The sequence below is a fragment of the Phocoena phocoena genome, chromosome 17, assembly GCF_963924675.1.
Source record: "Phocoena phocoena chromosome 17, mPhoPho1.1, whole genome shotgun sequence".
NCBI classification, from domain to species: domain Eukaryota; kingdom Metazoa; phylum Chordata; class Mammalia; order Artiodactyla; family Phocoenidae; genus Phocoena; species Phocoena phocoena.
The window spans coordinates 48,934,070-48,954,857 of record NC_089235.1 but is presented as its reverse complement, the minus strand read 5'-3'; the positions used below and the strand labels follow the sequence as shown (position 1 = coordinate 48,954,857).

At 36.2% G+C, this 20,788-nt stretch overlaps 1 protein-coding gene across 2 annotated transcripts in view; it reads left to right on the top strand.

The window, feature by feature from the left end:
* The window catches only part of LRP12 (LDL receptor related protein 12), an 83,953-nt gene that overhangs the window by 11,616 nt on the left and 51,549 nt on the right, over positions 1-20,788 (top strand). The gene's annotated exons all lie outside the window — the stretch shown is intronic.

The following is a 20,788-nucleotide window of genomic DNA, read 5'->3' as shown; positions in this document are numbered from 1 at the left end:
TATAAGGGCATGGTACTTTTGGGGAATAACTTTATCTTTTCAATTTCTACCTCTTTCAGCCAATTTTGTTAAAAATACTAAGTCATATTTTCCTAGAATATTGTAATTTCATTTCTATTTCCACATTTGCTTTAAAGTTGTAAGTAATGTGCTCTCAAAAATATTTTCTACATGTGATTATATCACGTTTGTCATTCCTAATACCTGTCTGTCATTCTTTTCTTGAACACACTTATCACAGTTTTCTCTATTTTAGGTTTTCTTAAAGAATCAGCTCTTGGTTTTATGGTCTACTGATTTTCTTGTTTTCTATTTGATTAATTTCTTTGCACTTATTTTTTTTGGCTTATTTTGTTTTTCTAGCTTTTAAGATGATTGTTTGTTAATTTTTAAATTTTTATTTTTAAAGATATACAGTAGAATTAATTCTTTTTCCCTTTGGTGTTCAGGTCTATGAATGTTAACACATTACAGATTTGTGTAGCTACCGTTCAAATCAGGATACATCACCCAAAAACACTCCCTCCTGCTATCTTTTATAGTCACATCCTCTCCCCACCCATAATCTCAGATAACCACCCATCTATTTTTCATTACTATAGTTTTGTCTTTTTCAAATAAATAGAAGTGTACAGTGTGTAACCTTTTGAGACTGGCTTCCCTTACTCAGCTTAGTCTTCGCGATCGTCCACACTGTTGCACAGGACAACAGTTTATTACTGCTGATCAATATGCCATTTTGTATGGATGCACCACAGTCGGTCACTTCACCTGGTGAAGGACATTTGAGTTGTTAACACCTTTTGGCTATTTTATTAATTGTCTGTGAACATTCCAATACAGGTTTTTGTGTAGATATGCTTTATTTCTCTAGGATAAATAATTAGGAGTAGGGTTGCTGAGTTATAAGTTATACATATATGCTTAACTTTATAAGAAACTGCCAAACCATTTTCCACAGTGGCTGTACCAGTTTGCATTCTCACTGGCAACGTGTGCAAGTTCCAGTGGCTCTGCATCCTTGCTTGCACTTAGTGTTGTCAGTATTTTCTGTTTTTGTCATTCTGTTAGGTAAATAGCAGTATCTCATCTGATGTGAATTTGCATTTTTTAAAATGACTAATGATGTTTAACATCTTTTCATATACTTTTTTTTGCCATCTTTGTATCCCCTTGGATGCAGTATTTAAGTCCATTGCATATTTTTGGCTTGGTTGTTTATTTTTTAACTGTTGAATTTTGAGAGTTTTAATATCTATATAGATATCAATACACACACACACACACACACACACACACACACACACCCAGCTGTATAGCTTGTCTTTTTATTCCCTTGACAGTGGCCTTGGCAAAACAGAAGTTTTTTTAATTGATAAAATTCAATTTATCCATTTTTTATTTTATAAATTATATTTTTGGTATCAAGAAAACCCCACAACCCAATCAAAATATGGGCAGAGCACCTAAATAAACATTTCTCCAAAGAAGACATACAGATGGCCAACAGGCACATGAAAAGATGCTCAGTGTTGCTAATTATTAGAGAAATGCAAATCAAAACTACAATGAGGTATCTGTCACCTTACTCCACTCAGAATGGCCATCATCAAAAAGTCTACAAACAATAAATGCTGGACAGTGTGTGAAGAAAAGGGAACCCTGCTACACTGTTGGTGGGAATGTAAATTGGTGCAGCCACTGGAGGACAGCCTGGAGGTCCTTAAAAAACTAAAAACAGAGTTACCATATGATCCAGTAATCCTACTCCTGGACATATTTCCAGCAAAGACAAAAACTCTAATTTGAAAAGATACACGCACCCCAATATTCATAGCAGCACTATTTACAATATACACGACATGGAAACAGCCTAAATGTCCATCAATAGATGAATGGATAAAGAAGATGTGGGTGTGTGTGTGTGTGTGTGCACGCGCGTGTGTGTATTTATAATGGAATATTACTTGGCCATAAAAAAGAATGAAATAATGCCATTTACAGCAACATGGATGGACCTAGAGATTATCATACTAAGTGAAGCAAGTCAGGCAGAGAAAGACAAATATGATATGACTTATATGTGGAATCTAAAAAAATGATACAAGTGAACTTATTTACAGAACATATATACACACAGACATAGAAAACAAAAAAGATGTTAAAATACTTCCCCAAATTAATTACATTAAAATTTGCATCCTCATTCTCAGCAATTATTTTGATTCCTTAAGTTTTATTCTCCCTCTCCCTTATCATTTTATTTGTCCCATGACAGTTTTCTTGAAGTCTTTAATTAGATTGATATTTCTATTTTGCTGAAGTACATTCTTGTATATTATCCGCCCCCCCTTAAGAAATACGTAGTGGTTGTATATATTCTTAGGTGTGCACAGTTGAAATTGTTTCTTTATTTTGCCATCACACTTGAATAATGGTTTGGCTGGGTACAGAATTCCAGGTTCCAATATTTTCTGTTCAGAATTCTGTGTATGTTACTTTATCATCTTGTAACTTTAAGTTCCCAGTTTGATTGTAATTCCTTTGTTCCTTTGGAAGCTTATCATGAATTTCTTTTTATCTTTGGAGTTTACCATTTTCACCAGTGTGTGTTTAGTATGTATCTTCAGTCATTGTTACTGTTTGGTATTTGGTGGACATTTTATCTGAACATATCTAGTTGTATGTTCTAAAGGTATTTTTCTAAAATACATGTGCATGTACATATATGTGTGTGAATATATGTACATAGGTATATATATATATATCGTGTGTATGTGTGTATATATATGTATACCTACGTATATGTGTTTTAAATGCCTTTTATCCTATGTTCTCTACTTTTAAAACTCCCGTTAAGTGAATAGTAGATATCCTGGCCGTATCTTTTTTCTCTTTTAGTTTTATATCCTTGTCTTTTTATTCTAGAATTTAAAGATTCTTCAATTTGATCTTCTAAGTTGTAATTTACTACAATATAATTGTCTATAGTATAGAATTGTCTCATTCTTCAGCTTAGTCTTATAATTGTTGTACATATGTAAAATAGTTGCCTTTACAAATACTTTTTCCTTTTTATAATGACAATTTTTTTTCATTTAGCAGTGGAACTGATTTGTGTCTTTGTTACCTCTCCCACAAATTCTCTTACTCTCTACCTGCCCTTTCCCTACTTGCTCCCCCGCTCGTGAGAATATGGTAAGAACTGTAGGTAGGTCCTTTCCTTAGAAACTAATCCACATATGCACGGTCACAGAAAATGTTGTATGTGATAATGTGTGATTCCAGAACTCCTTAAAGCTCATTCATGATCCCTCATAGTGCTGTTCTTGAACCAGCTGCATTGGTACTACCTAAGAAGCTTGTTAGAAATGCAGACTCTCAGACTCTGCCCCAGATACTGAATTAGACTCTCCATTTTAACAAGATCCCCAGGTGATTTCTTTCATATTCAAGTTTGAGAAGGACTGCTGTGGGAGGTTAGAAACCTTTGTAGTTGTGGTGTATATGATCTATATTGATTGCTTCATTTTCTGTATCTGTGAGCTTGGAAATATATATACACACACGCATATATATATATTTAGATTCCACATATGAGAGATATCATATGCTATTTGTCTTTCTCTGTCTAACCTCTCTCACTTAGCATAATGCCCCCAGGTCCATCCATGTTGTCACAAAAGGCAAGATTTCATTTTTTATGGCTGAATAATATTCTATCATATATATGTAATATATATACCACAATTTCTTTATCCATTTATTCATTGATAGACATTTAGTTGTTTCCATATCTTGAATATTGTAAATGCTGCAGTGAACATGGGAGTGAGTGTATCTTTTAGTGTTAGTGTTTTCATTTTCTTCAGATAAATGCCCAGAAGTGGAATTGAATAGATCATATGGTAGTTCTAATTTTAATTTTTTGAGGAACCTCCATACTGTTTTCCATAGTGGCTGCACCAATTTACATTCACACCAACAGCACACAAGGGTTCCATTTCTCCACATTCTCACCAACACTTATTTCTAGTCTTTTTGATGAGAGCCATTCTGACAGGTTTGAGGTGATATCTCATTGTGGTTTTTAATTTGCATTTCCCTGATGATTAATAGGTTGAGCATCTTGTCATGTACCTGTTGGCCATCTGTATGTCTTCTTTGAAAAAATGTCTATTCAGATGCTCTGCCCATTTTGTAATCTGAGTGTTTGGTTTGTTTTGCTATTGAGTTGTTTGAGTTTTTTATATATTTTGGATATTGGCCCCTTATCAAATATATGATTTGCAAATATTTTCTCCCATTCAGTAGGCTGCCTTTTCATTCTATTGATGATTTCCTTTGCTGTACGGAAACTTTTTAGTTTGATATAGTCCTGCTTCTTTATTTTTGCTTTTGTTGCCAAATTCAAAAATTGTCACCAAGACCTGTGTCAGGGAGCTTACTGCCTGTGTTGTCTTTTAGTTTTATGGTTTCAGGTCTTATGTTCAAGTCTTTAATTCATTTTGAGTTAATTTTTGTGTATGGTGTAAAGATAGAGGTCCATTTTCATTTTTTTGCTTGTGGCTATTCAGTTTTCCAAACACCATTTATTGAGGAGACTATCCTTTTCTCATTGTATATTCTTGGCTCCTTTGTTGTAAATTAATTGACCGTACATGTGTGGGTTTATTTCTGGCTATTTTGTTCCATTGATGTATGTGTCTGTTTTTATGCGAATACCACACTGTTTTAATTACTATAGCTTTGTAATATAGTTTGAAATCAAGGTGCATGATGCCTCCAGCTTTGTTGTTCTTTCTTGAGGTTGCTTTATCGTTTGTTTGTTTTTAGGATATTATGTCTGGCATCAGAGGAACTTTAAAAAGAATCGTGTCATCAGAGGCACTTTAAAAAGAAGTGTCATCAGAGGCACTTTAAAAAGAATCGTACCTTGATCACCCAAATTGTGCATAGCTAATTGAAGTAGGAATATTTTGAAATAGTCACAAAACAATACAGTTTTTGAATAGTAAACTGTGCTATACAAAGTAGTAGGAGACAAGGAGGGATCAATTTATAAACTCATTTTTGTAACAATAGCAAACATACAGCAGTTACTATGTATTAGGCAGTGTTCTAATCACTGTATGTTTGTGTATGTATATATACACACACACACTCATTTACTTCTCATAGCAACCCTGTCAGCTTAGATACTATTATTATTTCCACTTTACATATAAGGAATCAGAGACACAGAGAAGTTAAGTATTTTAGCAGAGGTCACATAATTAGTAAGTGGAAGAGCTTGTATTTGAACCCACAAAGAATTGGTGCTCTTAACCATTACACTATGCTGCTTTGTAGTTTTACCCTGAGACTTCCCTAAACTCAATGCAGCTTATATGCAAACTGATTAATTCCTGATATATTTGCTTTTAAAAATTCATTACTAGAACTCATCTGATTGTGATGCTGATAGATGAGCCACAGATGCCAGATCATTAGTGTTTTCTGAATTAATTTTGGTTTGCTATTAATTGAGATTTCTAAATGGCACGATGCTGGATTATTTGATTTTATGCTGTGTACCCTCAAAGTTTGTTGTGAGCATTTTAAATAACTTATGCAAATACTTTCTATATAAAATGTTAATTTTCTTTCTCAGTAGATAGACAAAAGATAATTTATAGAAATAGTAATTGGATAGCTAATAAAATTAGAAACAAAAATTAACTTCACAAAGAAATGCAAATAGATACCACATACTAATTTAGTAAATATGTAAAAGTCAAACTGTTCTGTTAAGTGTTCAATAAAGGCATACAAATCAAAATGTGGTTAGGGCGCAATGAAATAAGCGTTCATACTTGACTAGTAGAAATGGTATCTTTGGCTGATGGATTTATTAGTATTACTTGACATATATCTTGGGCATTTTTCCATATCACTTTTTCTTCATAAACTGTTTCCCTAATGATGACCGTTAGATGTTTACAGTTTTGTTCACATTTATAAATACTGTAATTGACATGCTTTTGTTAATTTTTATCTTAACTTTTAAATTATTTTCCTTATGGTTAAGTCATAAAAGTGGAGTTACTGGGTCAGAGATTGGAGTATTTTCAAAGCTCTCAATAAAAATAGTACCTGATTGTTATCGAGTGCTTACCGTATGCTAATCATTGCTTTTGATGCCATATATATGTAAATTCATTTAATCTTTATATTAAACTGTGAGATGGACCCTGTTTTAATTCCAGTTTACAGAAAACTCAGCCATACAGGGATTAAATAATTTCTTAAGGTCACACAGTTAGAGTTAGAGTTTGTTTTCCAGAAAGAGTATACTACTTTACTTCTGCCCATGAATTCAAGACTATATATATATATTTTTTTAATTAATTAATTAATTTTTGGCTGCTTTGGGTCTTCGTCACTGCACGCGGGCGTTCTCTAGTTGTGGTGAGCGGGGGCTACTCTTTGTTGCCGTGTGCTGGCTTCTCATTGCAGTGGCTTCTTTTGTTGTGGAGCATGGGCTCGAGGTGCATAGACTTCAGTAGTTGTGGCACGTGGGCTCAGTAGTTATGGCTCGCGGGCTCTAGAGCTCAGGCTCAGTAGTTGTGGAGCATGGGCTTAGTTGCTCTGCGGCACGTGGGATCTTCGTGGACTAGGGCTCGATTCTGTGTCCCGTGCATAGGCAGGCAGATTCTTAACCACTCCGCCACCAGGGCAGTCCCAAGATTATATATTTTTTATACCCTCATCAGTGACATGTTGTAATAACAGCACAATAGCATTGAGCACAGATGGAACTCTGTCATCATAAATACCATTCCTCATTGAAAGGATCCAAGGGTCATGGGTGAATGGCTGATTTCAGTCAGGGGCAGAAAATACCAAAAGATGAGCCTGGGACATTCCGTTGTATCAAAAAGCAAGGAACTCTCAAAGATTAGTTAGTGGTGCATGCCAAAAGGACACAGGAACCAATATAAAGAGGCTCCCACTGGCCAAAGATGAGAGAACTTAAGTATCAGAAAGAGTAATAAAGATAGCTGGTTGAATATAGAAAACTCCTTGGTTCATAACAACAGACTTGTAATAAGAAACACACACACATCACTTCAACAAGTTACCAGATAGCAGTGGTAACAAATAGGGCATTAACTCCTACTCTGAAAATAAACAATTATAAGGAAAGAATTAAGCATTTATCCTTCCTTTTTTCTGTATGAACTGTGTTTTGGGGTAAGTAAATAACATTTGTTGAGGGAAAGTTCTTTGCAGAAGTTTAGCTAATGAATGTATAAAGAATGGCAGGATTAGAAAATTATTTTTCCACCCTTAATGAGATAATTTATTCAGGCTATGATCGTCAATAAGTGAAACTATTAGACAAATGGTTGTGTGGGAAGTTACAGTAAAGGGATCAGACTGCCCTATCTGGACCTATTGATTAATCTCAGACTTATAAAAAGTAGGGCAAGCAGATAGTGAGCCTGCAGGGATACATATAAAGCAGATAGCACCAGCTCTGAAGAAGAATTCCAGACAAAAATGTTGAACCTGCATGAAATCAAGCTTCTGTAGCAGGAGCTGGCAAACTATGGCCTTTGAGCCAAATCCAACCAACTGCATGTTTTTTGTTTTGTCTTTTTCATAATGTTTTATTGAAACACAGCCACTCTGATGCATTTAAGTCTTTTTTTTTAAATTTATTTATTTAATTAATTAATTTTTGGCTGCGTTGGGTCTTCGTTGCTGTGCACGGGCTTTCTCTAGTTGCAGTGAACGGGGGCTACTCTTCTTTGCGGTGCCCGGGCTTCTCATTGCGGTGGCTTCTCTTGTTGCAGGCTTCAGTAGTTGTGGCATGCAGGCTCTAGAGCACAGCTCAGTAGTTGTGGCGCACGGGCTTAGTTGCTCCGCGGCATGTGGGATCTTCCTGGACCAGGGCTCTGCATTGTGTCCCCTGCATTGGCAGGCGGATTCTTAACCATTGCACCACCAGGGAAGCCCCTGCATTTAAGTCTTGTCTATGGCTCCTTTCACGTTACAGTGACAGAGCCTAGTAGTTGTGACAGAGACCATATGGCCCACAAAGCCTAAAATATTTATTATCTGGCCTTTTACAGAAAAAGTTTGCTGACCCTTGAGCTAGATGAACAAAGTTAAGTGACACCAAAAGGAAGTGACACCACAGAATATGGGCTTCTTACTGGACAACTGATCTGGTTTCTGTAACAAGTCAGTGGCATGGAAAATAAGGGAGTATCACTGTGGGTTAAGGGAGACTTAAATACTCTCACCAAAGGAAATGTGGAGACATTGTATCCTGCTTCAAATAAGCCAATTGTAAAAAGTCATTTATGGGACAACCAGGGAAACCTGATTATGACCTGGCTATATTAAATGATATCAAGAATTACTATTAATTTTGTTAAAATAGGAGCATTGTTGTTGGTAAGAGAATGTTTATATTTTTAGAGATGCATATTGAAGTTTATAGAGGTGAAATGATATGTGGCATGTACTTTAACATGCTTCACAAAAAGAAAAAAAGAAAGAAAGTAAATACCAAAAGCAGGAGTCAAACTCAAGACTCTGATGTCAAGGCTCATATACTTTCCACCATGTCATCATGCTGTCGTATACTATCTATAATAGATTTTAGTATGGTCTTCTGGGTTGCTTTTAACAACTACTGACCTATCTTTTTAAACTTCGCTCATCTCTTGGAATCCTTGTCAATCTAAGCACAAATCTTGGTTTTCTTCTATTCCACTGTATCTAGACATCATTAACGGAGGAGCATCTATTAAGGTTAGATCTGCACCTTTTGGCCTTGGTAGCAGAAGATCTGGTATTCCATTCTTGACTGTACTCTCAATAACTGAGATTTAGTTCTATCGATTTAACTGCTGAGTCTCAACTTCCTGGGCCTTAATATGGGAATATCAATTACTCTTGGAATTGTTTTAAAATTAAAAGATACGTGTTAGGAAGGTGTTTTGCAAATGATAAAATCATTATTCAAAATATGACCCATTTATATTTCAGAAAGTACAGTGAAGGAATTAAATGCATGATCTGTGTAATGATACAGACCTAAGTTTGGATACTGTTTCTTAGACGTTTCATCTTGGGCAAGTAGTTTACTATTTCTAAAGTTTAGTTTTTTCATCTGTAAACTGGAGACAATACCTACCTCAAATATTTGTTCTGATGATGAAGTAAATTAAAATTTTTGAAAGTTCATAGTATAGCAACAAATACACGCCAGGTAAATAAATATTTTTCTCTTCTTTCACTTGAGGAAACATACCTATATAGCAAGGATAGGTACACTTACATTGAATAATTGTTTAAAGATATGTGAAAAGGATAATCCTCAACTTCATATATGATACTTCTATAGGAAAATGCTTAGTTGACAGGATAAACTGCAAGATACAGTTTTAAGATTCTGTGAAAGAATAGGTAAGTTATGAGATGAGCTTCAGTAGAGGTAGGTGAAAAGCTAGCTACTTGCTCAGAGGAAAAAAAGGGAATTCTTTACATATATTTATTAGATTGATGGGCTATAAGCTATTAAGAACCCAGGAGTCATTGAAGATCAAAAATGGTAAAAGCATCTTGCCTTTGACTTGGTGTCCTCTCTTGTCCACCAGCAAGTTGCTGAAGCTAATGCAGAGTAGAGTCCCTTACAGTATAAAGACTGAAGCTGCTCAAGAGCTCTGAATAGTCAGTTACCAGTATTTTACACTTTGAAGGACAGCGATAAGAAATAGCTCTCTAAAGCCTGTTGTCCGAGTGGACAGTTGGATCTAAAGTCTCTCTTTCCCCTCGTGGCTTTTTAACTTCATTCACTAATGAAAGAATGCCTATCTTTCTCTTTATATTTCTTCATCCTTTTCCTTCTTTCCTCTTACCCTCTGAGCAAACTATAACATGAAAACCAAATGGCTAATTGTATGGAGGATGTTCATGCTTAATCTTAAAATCTGGTAATTTTGATTCTTTAACTCAACAGTTACTGAAGTTTCACTCTGTGTCAGAAACTGGGATGTGGTTGCTGGGCACTAGGAAGGCAGGGAGAAAGAGAGTCAAAAAGAAAGAAAAAGAGAAAAAAGGAAAGGAGGGGCAAGACTTTCTTTGCTCTTAGGACACTCAAAATTTGCTGTGGAAGATGGTCAGTTAAATTAATAACCCAAAACAGGATAAGGACTGTGGTAATGATATGCTTATAGCTCAGTACCAGTGTGATGTCCTGTGGGACCATCAAGGAGGACTCCTAACTCATCCTGAGATGGATGGAGGTCTGTTTCCTGAGCTGAGTTGAAGGAGTTCAGCGGGTAACTGGTAGCAGTGTGCTAGACTGTTCTAGGCAGAGACAACATCATGTTCAAAAACATCACAGTTTCAGAAACTGTATATACTTTAGCTGTGTTGAAACCAGAATATATGTGTTTGAGGTAAAAGCAGACAAGGAGTATTAAATTTAGGGGCGAGGAGATACAGAAGAGCCAGATTATAGTGGGTCTCAGAGGCTCTTAATACATATAAGGAGTTGAACTAGTTACAGATTTATAAGCTGAAGATTCATATCAGATATGCCTTTTACAAAGATCTCTAGTAGCGCTATGAAGAATGGATCAGAGAGCTGCAAGACCAAAGGTACAAAGCTTGCAAGCGAATTCATTCATACATTCAGCAAATATTTATCAAATGTCTGCTGTGAACCAAACGTTATTCTACACTTCTGTCCTCGTGGAACTTAACATTTAATGCAGTAAAACTGAAATATCAGTGACATGAAGGGAGGAAAAAGCAGGTCTGGAAGGAATCAAGAGAACTGACTATATAGTGCGAAGGGGAAGATGGGGATGGTAAAGAATGACTTCCAGGTTTCTCTGTGGACAAGTGGGAGATGTTGGTGTCATTCACCCAGGTAAGGAATACCAGAGGAGGAGCAGACTGAGGGTAGATAAAAGGAGTTCCATCTCACATGTAGTGAGTTTGAGATAGCTGGGTAATGTTAAGGTATACCGAATTCCTGTTCAGTAGGAACTTAAAAGACAACTTTTAGGATGGAAATAATAATAGCAGCTCCTTCGCAGGGTGATTATGAAGATTAAATGTGCTGAAGTGTGGAAATTGCTTAGACCATCATCTGGCACATATTCCAAACTCATTAGTTGCTGCTCTTGTTATTTTAAGAGTAAGAGCTTTGAGCTAGACAGATTTGCCTAAATCCTGGCAATGCCACTTACCAGTTGTGTGGCTTTGAGCAGGTCTTTTAACTTTAACCTCTTTTGAGTCTAAATTTCTCTGCATGTAAAGTGGCGGTAGTATCTATTTTACAGTGATGCTGTAAAGGTCAGTAAATAGTATATGAAAAGCACCAACCACAGTGACTGGCACAAGATAAGTGCCCAGTGAATGTTGGGGGAGGTGGGTGTCAAGTAAGAATTTGCACCTCAGGAGAAAGATTCTTATTATGGGTAAAAATTTGAGAGATAATCAACGTGGAGGACTCAAACCTTTAAACTCGAGTATATGCTGAAGAAAGGGAGGGGATAATATGCCAGAAGACCTCTGAGTGGTTGGCAAGGGAGATAATTTACTAAGTATTGGTCAAGGAAGTGGTTTGGAGGCTCAAAGGACTAATGTAGTTTTTGAGGGAGTTGGAGTTAGAGCTGAATAAGGCTGTATTAAAAGGTTATACTCCAGTAATAAATATCCAGATAAGATGAAACCATGAATTTATCGTGACACAGTTCCACATAGTTACATGATTTTCTCCTATATCAGGAAACTGGATTCAGAGTTGATGCTTTGGGGGACTGTGTTTGATAGTAGGTCTTTGGTAATCTTTGCCCCATGAGTTTCAGAAATGCACTGGGGATAAAAGTTCAGGAGCAAATGATAGGTAAGGAAGCTCCATTAGTGAGTGTAGATTCTTTCAAAGAGTTTTTGACTGAGAAAGTAAAGACCAGGATAGGAAAGCAGAAACAGGGAGGTATACTGGCAAAAACGATTTTATTTTATGGATGAGAAAGACCTTAATATGTCAAGAGAAAACAAAGGAACCAGAAAGAGGAAAGATCTTAAAGGGAAGGAAAGAGGGGGGCTAATGAGACTGCAGGATCCAAAGTGCTTTTAGACTTACAGTTTTTGGGTCCCATGATAGAGCCTCTGATAAACTTGAGAACAGTCTTCCCTAGCAACAAAATACTTAACCATTCACAATGTCATGTTCTCTGGACATTACTAGAAGTAGAAACAAATCACTTATCTCATCCTTCATAAATAATAAAGGTAGGAAAAACACAACAGTGTGGACATTTAATGCAAAAAAGAAAACGGGGTGAATGTCAAGAAAAACATAAGTCTACAAATGGTATTGACTATGATTTTAAGTTTAGTGATTTCTTTTAAATGTTGTTAAAAGTATACTTTAAAATTTTCGATGTTTACTGGTTTTAAAATTATGCTTTCTTTACAATTTTACCTTTAAAAAGCTCTTTTCCTGCAGTCTAATACAAATACATTAAGAATCATTTATCTTTGTTATTATTGCAGAAGCAACACTGTTTCTATTTGTGTGCTTTAGTCTGTGCCTAAACGCCATGTTGTTATTAGTGACATCAGCAAGAATATGAAAGTTGCAGCTACAAATTGGTCTTCTCATCATTGGATCTCATGTATACGAACATTTTTTAAAGTGACCTGCTGCTATACAAGATGGCAATGAATGTTTTAGTATTTATATTAAGTGATAGTTCTTGTACCATTTTGTCAATAATATTAAGAAAAAAGATATCATCTGTAATCACTTTTAATTATAATTATTATAAAGAAAAACTTGAAACTGTAGCTATAGAATTTTATGTTGTGTTAATTTTTTTTCAGAAGGTAACATTTTAGTTCATAATATCAATCCACGTGAGTTAATTTACAGAAGTAATACATACTTTAATAAAGTCAAACACTATAGAAATGTATCAAGAATGAAAGCTAATCATTTCTGTCTCCCCTTCTTCCTACCTTGGGGATGGGGTTAAGGGAGTAGGGTGAACATTTTTAGCAGGGTTTTTTTGTATCCTTTCATATATTTTCCTACACATATAACTTGGACTCAAAAAGTACACCGCAGATCACAATTTCAAGTAGTGACAAAGACCAGAAAAGTGACAGAAATGAGCTAAGAGGGCATTGGCTCAGTGCCAGAATGACCATAGAAGGTAATGGGGCTGTTGGGCACCTAAAAATATGCATACTTCTCCTAAAGGAAGCAAACTCAGTAGATGTGCGTAGACAAATACTTGTAGACAGTTACAAAAATTTTTTCAAGGGAAGTCAAGAAATTCCGTATCTTTTAATTAAAACTCAATTTTTAACATTGGAATTAGGTATATCTGGATTTGAGCCTGTCCCTAACCATTTACTAGCTTGCATGATTTACTTGGTCTGAGTCAGTTTCCTCATCCATAATGTGGGGATAACTATCTATTCTTAAGACTTCAGGAGGAGGATTAAATAGTATATCATGGGTTCAATGCAATGCCTAATGCTGATAAATGATGACTGCCTATGACCATTAGTTGTCTGGCTTTAGGAGTATGGGAAGGGGATTGACTGCAAAGGGACCCAGAGAGCTTGTTTGGGTGCTGGAAATGTATGTCTTGATTGTAGTAGTGGTTGCAGTACCACACGTGCTTGTTAGAACCCATCAAACTGTACATTTTGGAATTAGTGAATTTTTTGCATGTAAATTATACATCAACAAAGGTAACTGTCTTTTTTTAAAGGCAGTTTTTAAAAAGGTAACTGCCTTTCCCTTCTCTCTGTACTTCAGCTTCATCAACTATTAAAATAGAGTTGAGGGCTTCCCTGGTGGCGCAGTGGTTGAGAGTCCTCCTCTGATGCAGGGGACACGGGTTCGTGCCCTGGTCCAGGAAGATCCCACGTGCCGCCGCAGAGCGGCTGCGCCCGTGAGCCATGGCTGCTGGGCCTGTGCATCTGGAGCCTATGCTCCACAATGGGAGAGGCCACAACAGTGAGAGGCCCGCGTACCGCAAAAAAAAATAATAATAATAATAAATAAAATAGAGTTGATATAAAAAAATCCAACATCTTTTATCACCTGGCTTCTCCTACTGTCTCTCCCAACCCTGGTCACAGACCACCCATACACTGCAAAAGATTTTGCCTGTTGGGAAACCAAGGAAGAAAGAAATGAAAACCACCTTTATTTGTTACACTTTGTTCCTGTACTAAGCTGACCATGTAGGTACTGTGCCTGATACATCATTTGAGTAAAACAGGTCACTAGTCACTTTCCAGAAATGTTATAATGTAATCAGCAAACTAATAACCTACAGTTCAGTAATAAACTATAAAATTTAATCAACCAAGAAGAAAATTAGAAGCAAAAGCAACATACTTGGTATTTCCTTAAATGAGAGTAAAATACATAAGTAGCAGCACAGTGTGTGTGTGTATATATGGATGGATATATATACTTCACCGACTCACCCCAAGTCATTCTTTGAGGCCAGTACTACCCTGATACCAGAAAAAGAAAACTACAGACCACCTTCCCTTACTTATGTAGATGCAAAAATCCTCTTAACAAAATACTGGTGAACCAAATCCAGCAGTATATAAATAGGATTGTAAACTATGACCAAATGGAATTCTTCCCAGGAATGTAAGGTTCAACATAGGACAGTCAATGTGATACACCATATTGATAGAATAAAGGACAAAAATCACAGGGTAGACACAACATTTGACAATAGCCAATACCATTTCATAATAAAAACACTCAAAAAATAAAAGAGAACTTCGTCAGCCTCATAAAGAGCACCTGCGAAAAACCCACAGCTAACATCATACTTAATGGTAAAAGACTGAAAGCTTTCTCTCTAAGACCAGTAGCAAGATAAGGATGTCCGTCTGCTCTCACTACTTCTATTCACCATTGTATTGGAGGGTCTAGGCAGGGCAAATAGACAAGGAAAAAAGGCATCTTAATTAGAAGGGAAGAAGTAAAACTATCTCTGTTTATAAACATGACATGTATATAAAACATCCTAAGAAATTCATAAATACCTATGAGAGCTAATAAATTCAGCAAGGTTGCAGAATACAAGAAAAAATGTATTCTTATATACTAGCAATGAACAACTGAAAATCAAGTTAAGAAAACAATTCCGTTAACAATAACATCAAAAAGAATAAAATGAATAAATATAACAAAATGTGAAACTACTACTCAGAAACTATAAAATATTGTGAGAAAAAGTTAAAGAATACCTAATAAATGGAAAGACATTGCATCATATTTATGTATCTGAAGAATTAATATTGTTAAGAATTAGTATTGTTTATACCCCCCAAGTTGATCTACAGATTCATCACAATCCAAATCAGAATTTCAGCTGTCATTGCAGAAATGGACAAGCTGATTTTAAAATTCATTTAGAAGGAATTCCCTGGTGTTCCAGTGGTTAGGACTCCACACTTTCACTGCCGAGGGCCTGGGTTCAGTCCCTGGTCGGGGAACTAAGATCCTGCAAGCCGTGTGGCATGGCCAAAAAATAGATAAATAAAATAAAATTCGTTTAGAAATTGAAGTGATTCAGAATAGCCAAAATAATAACAAAAAAGAAGAACAAACTTGGAGTACTCATACTTCCCAAGTTCTGAAGCTACAATATCAATATCAGTATGATATTAAGCTCTAGTAATCAAGAGTGTGTGGTACTAGCATAAGGATACACATTATAGATCAATGGTGTAGAATTGAAAGTCCAGAAATAATACATTTATGATCAATTGATTTTCAGAAAAGTGTGAGGATAATTCAGTGGGGAAAAATAATCTTTTCATCAAGTTATGATGAGACAACTGGTTATCCACATGTGAAGGAGTGAATTTGACCCTTATCTCACGCTGTACACAGCAATTAACTCAAAATGGCCAGAGACCAAATGTAAGCGCTAAAACTATAACACTCTTAGAAGAAAACTTTGTGACCTTGGATTAGGAAATGGATTCTTAGATATGACACCAAACTATAAGCAACAACAACAAAAATAGGTTAATTGGATTGTCTCAAAATCAAACAACACCTGTATCTCAAACACTTATTTCAACATCAGAAAACACCTTTACATCAAGAAGTGAAAAATTAAACTACAGAATGGGAGAAAATATTTGTGAATCATATATCTGATAAGTTTTTACAATATGTAAAAACTCACAACTCAACAACAACAAAAAGACAATTCAACCAATTAAAAAATGGGCAAAGGATTTGAATAGATATTTCTCCAAAGAATATACATAAGTTCCCAATAAACACACGAAAGGAACCTCAACATCGTTACTCGTTAGGGGAATGTAAATAAAACCACAGTGAGAACTACTTCACACCCACTAGCTGTAATAAAAAGGTGGACAGTAACATGTTGGTGAGGATATGGGGAACTTGGAACCCTTACACATGGCTGTTGGGAATGTAGAATTGTACAGCCATTTGGAAGACAGTTTGGCATTTGCTCAGAAAGATAAGCATAGCGTTATCAAAAGACCTAGCAATTCCACTCTATGAGTATCCTCAAGAGAATTGAAAATATGTCCACACAAAAACTTGTATACACAGATATTCATAGCAGTATTCACAAAAAAGTGGAAACAACCCAGATGTCTGTCAGCTGATGAATGGATAAACAAAAGGTGGTTTATCCATACAATGGACTACTATTTGGCCATGAAAAGGAGTGAAGTACTGATTTGTGGTACAACATGGATGAACCATGTAAACATTATGCAAGGTGAAAGAAGCCAGACACATAAGATCAGATATTGTATGATTCCATTTATATGAAATGTCCAGAATAGGAAAACCCCATAGAGACAGAAACTAGATTAGTTGTTGCTAGGGGCTGGAGGAGAACAAAAAGAGGAATAACTGCTAATAGGTACACTTTTTAGGGGCGGGTGATGAAAGCATTCAGGCACGAGATAGTGACATTGGTTGCACAACTTTCTGAACATACTAAAAACCTGGATTGCACACTTGAAAAGGTGAGTTTTATGTGTGAAGTATATGTCAGTAAATCTCACTGGAAATATAGGAGTGTAATTCTGTTTTTTTCTGGATTTCTGAATCCCTTCAAACCTTCATATTTACTCTTGTGAACCACCGAAGTCACAGGTAGGAACCTTTGAACCCAAATAGTCTTTAGCTGAGCCCCTTTCTAGTTTGTTTTGTGGGTTCTTATATCAGTGATTCACACTGTTTTAGAATAAAGAAAATTATTTCCATCTGCATGAACATTGTCACTGAGATACTCACCAGTGGGGTTCATAACTGTCTTGCATGTCCTTTCAGGGATATGATTCATTCTCTGAATACAGGGAACTTGTGTTTGTTTAGTATTTGTACTTTGACTAATAGTTCATTGTCATCATGCCCTTATTTGAAGACATTTCCAATGTAAAATCTTACTAACATAATATAGGAAGTCTAAACATAAGAACATTGAACTCCCAAATGTCTTTTAAGAATGTGTTTTGGGCTTCCCTGGTGGCGCAGTGGTTAAGAGTCCGCCTGCCGATGAAGGGGACGTGGGTTCGTGCCCCGGTTCGGGAGGATCCCACGTGCCGCGGAGCAGCTGGGCCTGTGAGCCATTGCTGCTGGGCCTGCGCGTTCGGAGCCTGTGCTCCACGGCGGGAGAGGCCACAGCGGTGAGAGGCCCGCATACCACAAAAAAAAAAAAAAAAAGAGAAGAAGAATGTGGTTTGAAAATTAGAATGTTTATTTCCATAAAAAGTAATGTTGTAAATGATCATTATTATTTTAAGTGGCAGGTGGGTTCAGGCCAGTTCATAAAAGTCTGTTAAATCCAAAATGAATACCTGCAGTTAAAAAGCTGTAGAAGTAATACTTTTAGAATACCAGTAATTAAATAAAGTAGGAAAATAAACTCTGTCTCTTAACCTTTCTTTGCACGAAACGTCTCATTATAGGTATTTGTTAGACACTATGAAGCCTGTTTTCAGAAGTATGTACTGAATTTTTCATACACTCTCAAGGCATTTGCAGACATCTTATTAGTTCAGCTATGACCTGGGGAAAGTGTGTACATTAGTCAGCTTGGGCTGCCATAACAAAATACCACAGACTGGGTGGCTTAAACAACATTAATTTTTTTTTTTTGCAGTTCTGGAGGCTAGAAGTCCAAGATCAAGGTGCTGTCAGGGTTGGTTTCTGATGAGGTTCCTCTTCCTGGCTTGCAGTGTCCTTCTCACTGTGTCCTCACATGGCCTATTCTCTATGTGCAGATGGAGAGAGATATATCTGATATCTCTTCTTAAGGAAACCAGTCTTATCGGATTAGGTCCTCACCCTTATGACTTCCTTTAATGTTAATTATCCCCTTGAAGGCCCTATCTCCAAGTATAGTCACATTGGGCATTTGGGCTTCAACATATTAATTTTGGGTGACACAATTCAGTCCCTAACAGTGTACTACTCTATACCTTATTTGACCAGGTAGAAATAACTATATTATAATCACCACTTAAAAAATGAGATTGGGCACAATCAGAGCTTAAGACCTGTAGATTCTATGTAAGTTGATATAGCCACTGTGGAGAATAGTATGGAGGTTCCTTAAAAAAACTCAAAATAGAACTACCATATGACGCAGCAATCCCACTACTGGGCATCTACTCTGAGAAAACCATAATCAAAAAACAGTCATGTACCACAGTGTTCATTGCAGCATTATTTACGATAGCCAGGACATGGAAGCAACCTAAGTGTCCATCGACAAATGAATGGATAAAGAAGATGTGGCACGTATATACAATGGAATATTACTCAGCCATGAAAAGAAACAAAATTGAGCTATTTGTAGTGAGGTGGATGGACCTAGAGTCTGTCATACAGAGTGAAGTAAGTCAGAAAGAGAAAAACAAATACTGTATGCTAACACATATATATGGAATCTAATGGTTCTGGTGAGCCTAGGGGCAGGACAGGAATAAAGGTGCAGACAGATGTAGAGAATGGACTTGAGGACATGGGGAGGGGGAAGGGTAAGCTGGGACAAAGTGAGAGAGTAGCATTGACATATATACAATACCAAATGTAAAATAGATAGCTAGTGGGAAGCAGCTGCATAGCACAGGGAGATCAGCTTGGTGCTTTGTGACCACCTAGATGGGTGGGATAAGGAGGGTGGGAGGGAGGCGCAAGAGGGAGGTGATATGGGGATAGATGTATACATATAGCTGATTCACTTTGTTATACAGCAGAAACTAACACACCATCGTAAAGCAATTATATTCCAATAAAGATATTTTTAAAAACCCTATAGATTCTAAAGTAATTTAGAAAAAAAATTAATATGCCTCCACAACATGAAAATCTGTAAAGTCCAGGGATGTTATTAAGTTCTCAAAAATGACTTCTGGTTATTAAAATCACAAACAATCCCAAAAAGGAATGAATGGCAAAAAAATCTAAGGAAATTAGTGGTTCCTCAATGACTTCAGACTAATTAAGAACATATCCCCAAGATAAAAAGGATATTTAACCAAGAATAAATTATAAGTATTACTAATATAGAGAAAATGCAAGATTGAGTTCAGCAAAAATACCAAGGACAACAAAATGGTCTTATAAACATGTCTTTGTAAAATAAAGAATAACAGAAAGGTTTATAGGGCTGTTGCTTGGGCAGATGGTGTAACATTGGTGATGTTTATGTCCCCTCTGTCAAATATGCTCTTCAAACCGAAAGGGTAAGAGTAACTATATCTGAAAACCTTCTTGAAGGACATATGTGCAAAGATTATAGGAGTTCATTCAGGTATTCTAAATAACTTAAAGAGTTCTGACTTAGGTGCTAAGACTTCCAAGGAATGAGAGAAGGAAAGAAAGATCAGATGACTGGAAACAGGAAATGCAATTTTGATTTTCCAAACTGGGGCAGGAGGGATGAGAGTCCCACAAACCAGCAATTAGTGATAATCGCTCTAGGGAAGATTATACAAAAGAGAAGAAATGGTTTATGAATACCTAGGAAAGGAAATAAATGTACAAGCCATATGAATTTGGTTAGAACAATGTTAGCAAACCTTATTTCCTTTACAGATTGATAGTAGAAATGTTAGAGGCAAATGCTTAGTAGCTTCTACAGGGGTCTAACAAATTCTCTTATACCCTTTGCACAATTTAGAAAAATTTGGTCTGCATACTAGAACAACATCTAATACAATAACCATCCTAACCAGAAATGACTACTTTTAAAAATTCCTGTGGTCAGCATTTTGCATCCTTTAATGAATAACACACACAAAAAAGGAATTTGAATGAAAAGGAATGAAGATAGTTTAAGGGACTTACGGGACAACATCAAGCAGACAGCTGTATGAATTATAATTAAATTATAAAAAGTTAAAGAGAGAATCTTAAAAGTGGCCATAGAAAACTTGTTACATGCAAGGGAATCCCCATAAGACTATTAGCAGATTTTTTAGCAGAAACTTTGTAGGCCAAAAGGGAGGTGCATGATACATTCAAAGTGCTGAAAGAAAAAAACTGCCAACCAAGAATACCCAGCAAAATTGTCCTTCGGAATTGAAGGAGGGATAAAGAGTTTTCCAGACAAGCAAAAGCTGAAGGAGTTCACCACCATACCGCCTCACAAGAAATGTGAAAAGGACTTCAAGTTGAAATGAAAGGGTGCTAATTAGTAACAAGAAAACATAAAGTATA